Here is a 12203-nt window from a genome sequence, read left to right as displayed (position 1 = left end):
GGGCAACTGGTGATTGGCAGCTTCATCACCACAATATGCCTGCTCATGCATCATGTCTCATGCAGAGTTTTTTGGGAAAACATCAAATCATCCAGGTGACTCAGACCCCCTACAGCCCAGATTTGGTGCCCTGTGACTTCTGGCTTTTCCTAAAACTAAAATCATCATTGAAAGGGAAGAGATTTCAGACTGTCAATGAGATTCAGGAAAACACAATGGGTCATCTGATGGTGATTGGGAGAATTGTGTGAGGTTCCAAGGTGCCTACTTTAAAGGGGACTGAGGTGTCATTGTCCTTTGTACAATGTTTCTTGTATCCCATATGTTCTTAAGTGTCTGTTTTTCATATTACATGGCTGGAAACCTTCTAAATGGATCGAATGCACACATGGACACACACAAAGGGCCTGGTTTGAGCCCCTACTTATGGGAAAGTCATAGCCCTTCAACCTGACACAGTTCATAGAGCTCCTTGATTTAAGGAGAGATCAGGGACCCTTGAAGAAAAACTTTGTGGTGACATTACATAATGCTATTCATCTTCCTAATTGTCTACCAAGAACCTGTAGGTGTCCACCACTTTAAATGTGCACCAGAGAAAGGGAAATTCTAAAATCTTTCTGGGATTGCGTAATGGTGCTGGGCTGTCCCTGAGCCAACAGTCAGAGGGGATGCTAATGGGGTCTGAGAGTAAAGGGTGTTTGGGCCAAGTCCATGTCACGGTAAGTCTCATGGGCTGTGAGACCATTCTGTATTACTTCCCCAGCTCCTGAACATGTAGTTGGAATAGACACTTTTGGCATCTGCAGATGCCCGCATTGGATTCCTAAACCTTAGCATTAAGGCTCTCATGGCAGGAAGGTCAAGAGAAAACCCTGAAGTTCCTCCTCTTTATTAATGTTGAAGTGTATAAATAGTAAGCAAAATGGAATCCATGAGAACAGCATCTTGCCAAATATTAATAAAAGATGGAAATTACAAAAAGGAACAAAATGAGAGTTCTGGAATTGAAAAGTACAGTAATTGAAATGAAAAAAATTCACTAGAAGGGGTCAACAACAGATATGAACAGGCAGAATACACAATCAGTGGACTTAAAGATAGGTCAACTGAGATTCTCCAGTCTGAGAAATAGAAATAATGAAGACTGAACAGACATGAGCAGAGCATAGGAGGCCTGCAGCACTCCACACACCAACCAGCATATGCTTAATGGGGCTTCCAGAAGGAAGAGAGGAAAAGAAAGGGGCAGAAAGTAGATGAATGGCTCCCAGGTGCGGTGGGGTGAATAGGGGAGTAGGGTGATAAAATGTTCTGGAATTAGATACTGGTGATGTTTGCACACCATTGTGAATATACTGAAAACCATCTAATTGTGTACCTTATAATGGTTAAATAATGAGTTTTTGTTAGACAAACTTCATATCAATAAAAAGTAATAATTATCTCAGTTCCTCTTGGTTTTCCTCCCTCATGACACCTCCTGACCACAATGGATGCAATTCACTCAGCACCAAATGTCTTTGCTTCTACCATTCCCCTGCCTTTTGCTTTGGTCTTTGTCCCTCTGTCTCAGAAAATCTTATTCAAGTTTTAAAATCTGCTCAAAGTCTATCATGATTCTCATTCTCCACAACTGTTGTAATTCTTCCAAGTTTTATAGTCTGGAAACCAGGTAGCTATCAAAAAGCCTTGGGTTATCCAGGCTAATCTCAACTGCAGAGTTTTGTGAAGAACTTTTTTTAAAGTTTGGTGAAAATCAAATATTATAAAATTTACTATCTTAGTCATTTTTAAGTGTGTATCTCAGTAGTGGAAGGTATATTTACACTGTGCAACAACTAGGTTCAATTATACCCTGATTTGTGAAACTTTCCCTAACTGGAATCAATTACTCCTTCTTCCGTGATCCTATAGCATTTTGGGCACCCTCCCATTCTAGCCATTGATCACATTTCTTTCTGATTAGTTTTTGTGTCTGTTCCCATCACTAATTTGTGAGCTCCCTGATGGCCAGGTTTGAGGCTAATTCATCTCTCAATTCTCTGGCCAGCACAACGTGATACTAACTAAATGCTCGTTGAGGAAGGAATGAAGGGGTAAAGAAGGCAGTAGCGTCATGTAAGACTTGGAGACATATACGGGGAAAGGCAAAGAATCACACACATTTCCTCCTCTTCCTCTACATCCTGACTTATCATCTTGCCTCATCCTTGGCCAAGAACAGGAGCCAGGGGTACTGCTCAGTAGGTCCCAGGGTCCTGTCGGCTCCTGGCCTCGAGGAAAGTCCTTCCTCCAGAACAGTGTCTTCTGTGGCTCATGCCTTACAGCAGCTGAGGTGCCCTTATCCAAAGATATCTGCTCTGTTTATAAAGATTCAAGTTCTTTTTACCTTCCAACTTTCCTGGACTATAGGACCACAACCTTGAAAAATACCATTTGCTTGCCATCTTTACCACGAACAAAGAAAATATGTGGCAAAATCACTTTTTGGTTATCCAGACACTAGTCCCCACAGGAAGTGACTAAAAATCCCCTTGCTTCACTCCTCCCTCCTCACCCCTGAGGCCACCCCTGCTGTCTACAGGACTTGCTGGCTTTGGCACTAGAGGCTGTGAACAGAGCAAAGGGTAAACTCCAATGAGTTTGTCAGCTGCTTTCTTCAACTTTTGCTAAAGGATCAGGGAGGAGGCTCAAAAAGGAAGTGAGTGAAACTTTTTGATTATCCGTGTTTTTGCAATTAATCCTGTTCCCCATTAAAGAGTCATAGGAGATGAATCTCCGTTTGCCAGATGGCTGGCATGAACTGGATGGCCTGGCATTTCATTCCTTCCTGTCCAATAAAACAGGAAAATTCAAAACAGACACCGAAATGTCCTTTTCTTTTATTAAAAACAGTTCTTAATTGTGTAGCTGGATTCTCTGAAAGTGAACTTCAATATGCCTGCACCTTTGAATGGTAGAAAGAGGGACAAAATTGCCATTCTGAAAGTGCTAGACAGTTACACAACGTGACTCTGACCTCATGGGCATCACCCCTGGCTGCCCCTCAGGAAGGAGAGGGGGCTGTAAATAAGATGCCCCCTCTGACCTGCAAGGGGCTTCTGCATCAGCATTAAACACAAAACAAACCCCCTTCTGTGATGCTAACCAGTAGCCAGAACTAAGAAATCACTGATCTGAGGGCAAAACAGGTCATTTATCTTCAGAATAAACATGTATTCTGGGAGAAATTACTTGGGGAACCCCCCTCAATAAAAAGATATAAATCAAGGTACTAGCAGTAGCTCTGAACATTGGTAAACAGATCCAAATGCAAACACTAGGCTGATGTGTTAGCTCTCTATTACTGTGTAACAGATGACTACAAACTTAGTAATAACCATGTGATGACTAATAACTCAGTAAAACTGTGAGATAACAGACACATCTTCATCACTGTCTCTACCATTTCCAAGGCTGGGTATTTTTAGGAAGGAGAGATAATGGGCGGCCCTGGAGGTAGCTGAAAATCACAGAAGCACTGGTAAGTTACCTATTGTCTCCTTCTGCAACACCTAACAAAGAGTCTATGAGAGTCAATTAAAAGCATATAGAAATCCAGGGTGGAAGGGACCCTGAGGATTCTGTAGGCCAACTTCGACCAAGGCTCAGATAACCTCTGTTAGCTCTCTTAGTTACTACACCACAATGTCACAGACTGGATGGCTTGAACAACAAACATCTATATTTCACGGATCTGGAAGCTGGGAAGTCCAAGAACAAGGAGTCAGCAGATCTGGTGTCCGTGAGAGCCCTTTCACAGGGAGAGATGGCTGTCTTCTCCCTGTGTCCTCCCAGGAAGGAGAGCAGAGAGGAAGCAGCTGTGTCTCTCTTCTGAAGGCACCATCCCATTCTTGAGGGCTCCACCCTCATGGACTAATCACCTCCCAAAGGTCTCACCTCCAAAACCATCACACTGGGGACTGGAGTTCCAACCTATGAATTCTGGGGGGGGACACAAACACTCAAGCTGTAGCACACTCTCTCACAGGGCTCAAGGACCTATGGGGAAACTTCCCACGATGGAGAATGGTTCCTGAGGGGAAGGCCATCATTGTCAGAGGCCAACACTCAGAGCTGAGTTTTATTCTTGTTCCTTGGATGTGTTTTCTCTGTGATGCAGAGATGATTTAGCTTCTCTGTACTAGCTTCGCATCAGTAAATTTAAAGTCAGTCAGTACACTTATCAATAATCATCTTTAAATCTATATTTGCTTTCCAACATAGCCCCTGAAAACAGAATTAAACAGAATTGATTTTCTTATCTTCCTAAAAATCAAAAGGACTGATTTTTATTTATTTTTTATTATTATTTTTTTTACAGTTGCTCAAGTGCCTGGATCTTTTGCAAAGAGCAGCTTTACCTCCAGCCTGCTTGTTATCTGCAGGCAGTGTCTAAAACTCATTTTCTTTGTTCAGTCAGATTTTGCTTTGGATTCCTTAAGGCAGTCTGTTTACTTGGAGTTAATAGCTCAGACCCAAATGTTTTGTTTGGAAGAAAGAGGCTGTTGCAAATCTCTGGGTTACCCAAACCAAGGCCAAGTGGAAACTTTTCCTAAGCATCTGCTGCAGGGAGGGGCCTGCCCAGCCCTTCCACTGCTCTGCCCCAGGTAGCCCCTGTCCATGCACCAGAGGGCAAGCCTTGCAGATCCACCCAGTCTGCCTGCTTGCCAGGAACTACACACCCTGGGGACTTCAGAGATGAAAGAAATACAATCATTTGAGAGACATTTTTTTAAATTTCCATAATTTTTTTCTTGTTTTGATTATGAGCATCAGTGATGATGAGTAGAATTTTGTCTCACCACCACTACAGAGTTTTGGTCCCACCATCATTCACTTCAGCAGGTGGTGTGAGGCTGTCCCCCTCATCTGCACACCTCTAGGGTGGCACACCACGGCATGCCACAGGTCACGCTGGGGGTGGAGGCATCACAGGTGGGGAAGCTGCTGCTGGCCTTCAGCTCTGGAAGAGCAGGAAAGAATGGGAGGACTGCTGTACCACCCAACCCCATCCCACAGAAAATGTTTCTGCTTCAAAAACCACATGCCGGCCAGGGCCACACATTTTCAATCCATGCCATTGGTTACTTGTTCATTTTACTTTTGCACTGGGATTCTCGAGGAGTGGATTCTGGTTTTGTAATTTTTGGAGAATAGTGATGGTAGAAATGAGCATTACTGTATAATCCACAAAGCAGAATGCACAAAAAAGTTAACTATATAGCATTTTGCAAAGAGCTATTCTTATATAGCTGAGGATATAAGAATGTTTGCCATTTTGCCCTGGCTGGTTTGGCTCAGTGGATTGAGTACCGGCCTGCCAACCAGAGGGTCGCAGGTTCGGTTCCTGGTCGGGGCACATGCTTGGGTCGTGGGCTGGGTCTCCGGCTGGGGGAGCGCGAGAGGCTACTGCACATCCACCTTTCTCTCCCTCTCTTTCTCTCCTCCCCTCACCCCTGCCTAAAAATAAATAAATAAAATCTTTAAAAAAAGAATGTTCACCATGTTGGTATCAGACACCAAGTGCCAACAAGCCAACAGGTTGGCCATATCAAGCGCTTCCCACTCTCTGGCCCTCAGACGTCAGCAAGGTTTTGGCCGGGAGGGCCACCAGCACGTCTTTCCTGGCAGCTCGGGCAGTAAAGATAAGCCCTCCCCGTCCCTTCCCAAGTACTGTGATTGATAGAGACAGATGTTTCCAGAACTTTATCACGCTGTTTAGTGAGGAAGAGACAGCTTTTTTTCATCAGACTAAAAACATATAAACAATATTTCAAAAGAAAAATTCTACCATCTCCCTGCATATGTCAGATTTCTCTCACCTCATGAACTCTGACCTTGCTGTAGAATAGTGGAAATTTTGCCAGGTTTTCCCTTGGCTTTTATGCCTCCCTATTGGTTAATTCACATGCATAAATTAATACTCTTGAGAACAGTATGAGAACCATAGTTCAGGTTAACTAAAGTCTGCATCGTTTCAACCCTCCTTTATAACTTTTCTGCTTACTGTCTACTTCCTTAACTGGACCCACTGTGCCCCTTTCTCCCTCTCAGTAGAGCTGGCGGATAGTCCTTGCTGAGAAACAGAGACCCCTGTGGTATTTGCAGCTTTCTCCTCTGGAGCAGAGCTACCACTTAGCTTCTCATTCTAGTCTCAGAGAAGTTGGATATGTGCGTTATTCCCAGAACTCTCCAGTGTGTTGGAATGGAATATAAAAATAGTGTTCTCCCCTGCAGAGGACAATATCCTGATTAGAAATCTTAAAATACTTTCTCAATTTCTTTTTCCATGGAAGAGACTAGATTTTCAACCAGGCAGTTGGCAAAGAGCCACCCAGTTTTTTCAGTTTGCTGGCCCTGACATCTCATGAGAACAACTCAAAAAGCTTACAAAAATCTTTTGCTTCAGGAGCTTAGCAGGGAGTTGGAGTGGATCCATCCATCTCTGGGCCGTGATCCTGCTTCTAACAAGGGGGCAGGTGCCACGATGCGCAGTGAAGGATGCAAAGGGCGGCCATGCCTGTGGCTCTTGGAAATCTGCCGTGTTGTTTATGTTCCCTGATGATTATTCCCTGTGCAGTCTTTAAAACCCAGTTCCTTAGACCTTATTCATCTTGCATAACTGAAAGTTTATACTCATTGAATAGCAACTCCCCATTTTCCCCTTGCCCTGCCCCTGACAACTACCATTCTACTCTCTGCTTCTATGACTTTGACCATTTTCTTAAGAGGGTAGATTCCCCTGCTAAATATTTTTACTACAACAAGCAAAACAAAACCCATTCCTGTCTTGAGCTGAGAGTGTGGTGATCTGGAAATAAGGCTACTCCAGCCCATGTGTAGAGAGTGCCAATGATATCTCAGATGGGGGCTGCTCATCCACCTCTTCAACAAAATATTTATTGCAGACCTACTGTGTGCCAGGCACTGTGCTAGTTCTGGCTGACCAAGACAGGCAGGATTCAACCAGGTAGTCTCATTCTCTTTCCAACAGAGGAAACTAAAAAACATAAACTAGTAAGTCTACACAAATGATTTGAGTGAAATCGAGTGTGTTGAATGAGGTCAAGCTGCAGTGGGGGTGGAAATCAAAAGACCTGTTTTAGACAGATGGTTAGAGAAGGTGATCTTCAACATGAGACCAGAAACATGAGGAGTTAGAAGTAGTCTGCAAATACACATGGTCCCTTAGGAAAGGGAAGTGTTTTTCGGTGTGTGGTGATTGGTTATCAGTATCTGCTGAGAACAACCTCTGATCTAGTGTGCCCTTCCTCCCCCCTTGCTCCTGCTCCCAGTAGGCATCTAGGGAGACAACTATCCCTCACAGACAGATGGGAGGAATGGCACCCCTGCAACTGCAAGGAGCAGTAATGACAGCACACTTCACACTGCTATGGACATCTCCTTATATCTTTAGCCTTGATCTTACCCCTGAGCTCCAGACCGTCATATCCAGTTGCATACATGACATCTCCATATGGTTGCCTAACACACATCTCCAAGTTATCAGGTCTAAAACAGAACTCTGGTTTTCTGCCCGAGACTCCCTTACCTCAGCAAATGGCACCGACATGTACCCCAGTTACACAAGCCAAAGACATCCACAGTCATTCTTGATTCTTTTCTTTTTTCTCATCCATGCATGCAATACAGCAGCATGACCTACTGTCTCTATCACCAAAATAGATCCAGAATCTACCTCCTTCTCTCCCTCTGCAAGGCCACCGCCGTGGTCCAAGCCCCCAGTCTCTGTAACGCTGCAACAGCCTCCTACAAGCTTTCTGGCTTCAATAATTGTCTCCCCTACAAATAACTTCTCACAGTATAGCCAGAGTGATTGTGGTAACAAAATCAGATCTTGTTGATCCCTTTGTAAACTTCCAAGGGCTTTTCCTTGCCTTCATGATCCCCAAAAAGCCATTGATCAATGCACCCCTGCCACCCAAGCCTATCTCATATCATACTCCTTGCTCCTGCCTCTCGACTGTACTCACTACTCTCCAGTCATACTGGGCTTTTTATTCCTTGACTGTCAAAAGTCGTCCCAGCCTCAGGGTCTTTGCACATATTATTCTTTCCTCCTAGAGCCTTCATCTTTCAGATCTTTGCACCATCTCCTCCTTTAAAATTTGATTCAGTTACCCCTTCAGGAGGTCTTTCCCACAGCATAGTAATATATTCTCTGGGTAACTGCATTACTTTGTTTAATCTCATCTATGGCATATATTTCCATTTGCAATTATCTTTGTTTTTTTTTTTAGCCTGTGGTATCCTCCACCCCCATTAGAAAATTAGCTCCATGGTGACCTGTCTTGTTTACTGCTACACTGTCCATCCTTCCTACCCAGGATAGTGGTTGACACACAGTAGGTATTCATTATGTGTTTACTGGGTGAATGCATAAATGAACAAAATCTAGTATAAAATACTTTCACAACAGTCTTAAAATATATATTAAGAAAACCTTCTTGTCCCTACTTTACAGATGAGGAACTGGAGGCTGAGAGACCTAGAAAGATTAAGTACCTTGATTAAAATCACATAGTTAATTTGCATTGAAGCTGGGATTCAGACCCAGTGGTGTGACTGCAGTTATATATATTTCTTTGTAACAGCAAGAATGTTTTTTCTTTAAAAATTTTAATCATCTTTATTGAGTCACAAATTACATATAATAAATGTACCCATTTTAAGTATATTATTAAGTTTTGACAAATATATATGAGATCTGTCCAGAAAAAGTCCAGACATTATTAATATGAGAACAGTTTGCATGACATTGATATAACCTGGCAGCCAAGGAGAGTGGACTGGAGTGTGCATGTGTGAATAATGATGGCTTCATTGTACCAGTCAATGGGGGTGGTAGGCTCCACTGAGTGAGCATGTGTACTGTGTGGCCGTCACATTCAATGACTGAGCAGAGCAATGAATCTGCATCAAATTTTGCATTAAGTTTGAACATTCCTCCGTGGAAACTATTTGGATGATATAGAAGGCCACAGCTATGGGCAACCATTGATTAGCAGCTTCATCATGACAATGAACCTGCTCATGCATCACATCTTGTGCAGAGTTTCCTTGTGAAGCATCAAATCACCCAGGTGAGTCAGCCCCCCTACAGCCCAGATTTGGTGCCCTGTGACTTCTGGCTTTTCCCAAAATTAAAATCACCTTTGAAAGGTAAGAGATTTGAGACCATTGATGAAATTCAAGAAATTATGACAGGGCAGCTGATGGTGATTGGGAGCTGTGTGAAGTCTCAAGGTGCCTAATTTGAAGGGGACTGAGGCATCATGGTCCTGTGTAGAATGTTCCTTGTATCTTGTATCTTCTCCAATAAATGTCTCCTTTTCATAGTATGTTGCTAGATACTTCCTGGACAGACCTCATATGCTCATGGAACCACACTACGGAACAAAATATGGAATTAATTCTATCGCTTCCCCCAAGTTTCCCTGTTCCCATTTTTAGTCAAATCCCATTGTCCTGGCATTAGACAACTACCAATCTTCTTTCTGTTGGTGTCTTTATTTATTTTTGATGCCTGAACTACTTTTCACTACTATGGTATATGACTTTCCAAGCTTCAGGCTTCTCCTCTATATTATATGTAGATGAGGATAATGTAACATCTTCCTCATAGGTGTATACATTAGAATAGTTGATATATACAGGGTCCAGCACAAATAATGCCCCTTTTTTATTACAAAATCTTTTATCACAAAATCATAGGCACGTAATTCTGTAACATAACAATATCACACTCAAGCACACCATATGACACTTTAGGTGAAATGTTCAAATTAAAACTATAAAGTATTACACCCATATTATTACCCTACCAACTACACTCAAGCAGGTGTTACTTCTGCCAGACCTTGTATAAAGCGCTTATAATCATCTTAGTTATTGCATTTTTTGCTTGGGCTGACATAAAATAACATAGACTGGGTGACTAATACAACAGAAATTTATTTTCTCACAGTTCAGGAAGCCGCAAGTTCCATATCAAGGTGCCAAAGGATTCATTTTCTGGTGCAGATGGCTGCCTTCTCACTTTGTCCTCACATGGCCTTTCCTCTGTGCAGGTATAGAGAGCAAGAAAGCTCTCTTGTGTCTCCCCCTTTTCATGTGAGGACACCAATCCTGTTGGATCAAGTCCCCATCCTTATGAACTCATCTGACCCTAAACGCTTCCCAACAGCCCTATGTGGGGATTACATTGGGAGTCAGGGCTTTAATATGTGACTTTAGGGAAACACAATATTCCCTCCCATTGGCCCTCAAAATTCATGTCCTTATCACATGCAAAATATATTCATTCCATCCTAACAGCCCCCAAAGTCTTAATTCATTCCAGCATCAACTCCAAGTCCAAAGTCTCATCTAAATGTCTAAATCAGGTACAGAGGAAATTAGAGGTTAAGTTTTATCCTGAGGCAAAATTCCTCTCTAGTTATGAACCTGTAAGACTAGACAGGTTATGTGCTTCCAGAATGCAATGGTGGGGGAGGCATAAGATAGACATTTCTATTCCAAAAGGGAGAAATTGGAAGAAGTAAGGGGTGACAGGTCCCAAGCAAGTCTAGAATTTAGCAAGACAAATTCCATTAGACCTCATGGCTCAAGAATGATCCTCTATTACTGGATGTTCTGCTCTCTAGGCCTACTGGGATGCAGTGTCACCCCTGTGGCCCTAGGCATCAGCCCCTCTCCCCCAGCTCTTTGTGGTGGCCTTGCCCCTGATGGGGTGGGCAGGGGCAACTGAGGAGGGGGCCTGCTCTTGGAAACCTATGAAACGAAGGAGGAAATACCCTTGCACACTAGGCTTGTGGTGGGAATGGCAGCCTTGGTGATCTCTGGGTCACCTTTGGGATCATTCTTCCCTTTCTTGAAAGATAAAATATGTTCATAGCTTAATAGCTCTATTGTCCTGTTCTGTTTTCTTTGGTCCAAATCAGCAGTGTCTCTGCTGGTGTAACCCCATCTCTGTTCCTGGGTTCTGCTTGTCTTCTGCTGAGATGGCTTATTAAATCCATGATTCACATCCATAATCACTTTACCAAGTGACTTTCCACCCATATCCTTGGTGTTCTCTTCATAGGATGCTCGTGCTCACCCTCATTCTCTCTCTGTCTCTGAATATGCTGATTTTCCATATCTTGAAGTTCTGAGTCCTTATTGCTTAACAATTCCTTCAATTTATCTCTTCTCTCTCACATTTTCTAACAAGGGATAAGGAAAGACTAAGCCACTTCTTCAATACTTTGCTTAAGAATCTCCTCACCTATTTTGGTTATACCTCAGTAAAACTGACATTAAAAAGAAAATTGCCTTAGCTAAATATCCAATTTTTTTCTTTCTTTTTTTTTGTTAGGGAAGAGCACAAACACAGTCCCCCACTACCACAAATTATGCAGTTGAGTTTCCCACATTTGGGAAAATCACAGGGGTCAGCACACCCGGAGTGCAATGGCTGAACCTCACCCTGGGAAAAACACCTTCATGATCATGGTATCTCCCCTGCCAGGTAAGTATAAAATATCCAAATTCTTTACTCTCAAGTTCTGCCTTCCATAAAACCATAGAACTTAATTCAGTCAAATTTTTGCCACCTTATCACAAGACTCACCTTTCCTCCAGTTTTTAATGCCATGTTCTTAACTTCCATCTGAGACCTCACCAGATCACCTTTAATGTTCATTTTTCTATCAATGGTTTCTTCAAAGAAATCCAGTCTCTACTAATTACCCAGTTCCAAAGCTACTTTCACATTGTTAGGTTTATGCTACAGCAGCACCCCACTTCTCAGTACCAGAATCCATATTGGTCAGCTTGGTTATCATGACAAAGTATCACAGACTGGGTGCTTAACAGCAGAAATTTATTTTCTCATAGTTCTGGACATTACAAGTGTAAGATCAAGGTACACAAAGACCTCGTCTCCAAATACCATCACATTGGGGATTAGAGCTTCAACATATGAGTTATGGGGGGCAAAATTCAGTCCATTGCAGCTATTATTTTCATGAAGTTCTACAGCTAGAGAGTTTCAGAGGTAAGAAATGCCCCTAAGGGCCCCTAGGAGCTTTCTTATTCTATTACTCCAGTCTTCTTCCCCTTTTTACTAAAGCTATTGGAATATTACTAGGGAT

General features: G+C 42.7%; 1 non-coding gene across 1 annotated transcript; it reads right to left on the bottom strand.

Moving 5' to 3' along the window:
• Positions 1-11422: 11422 nt before the first annotated feature.
• On the bottom strand, positions 11423-11586 carry LOC123831394. The gene has a single exon (XR_006787915.1). It is a non-coding gene; the product is annotated as a U1 spliceosomal RNA (small nuclear RNA).
• Positions 11587-12203: the final 617 nt, after the last annotated feature.

This window comes from Phyllostomus hastatus, unplaced genomic scaffold, assembly GCF_019186645.2.
Source record: "Phyllostomus hastatus isolate PE091 unplaced genomic scaffold, TTU_PhHast_1.1 phas_scaffold_1674, whole genome shotgun sequence".
Taxonomy (NCBI): domain Eukaryota; kingdom Metazoa; phylum Chordata; class Mammalia; order Chiroptera; family Phyllostomidae; genus Phyllostomus; species Phyllostomus hastatus.
The sequence above is the reverse complement of the archived record's forward strand: the minus strand, read 5'-3'. Positions and strand labels throughout refer to the sequence as shown.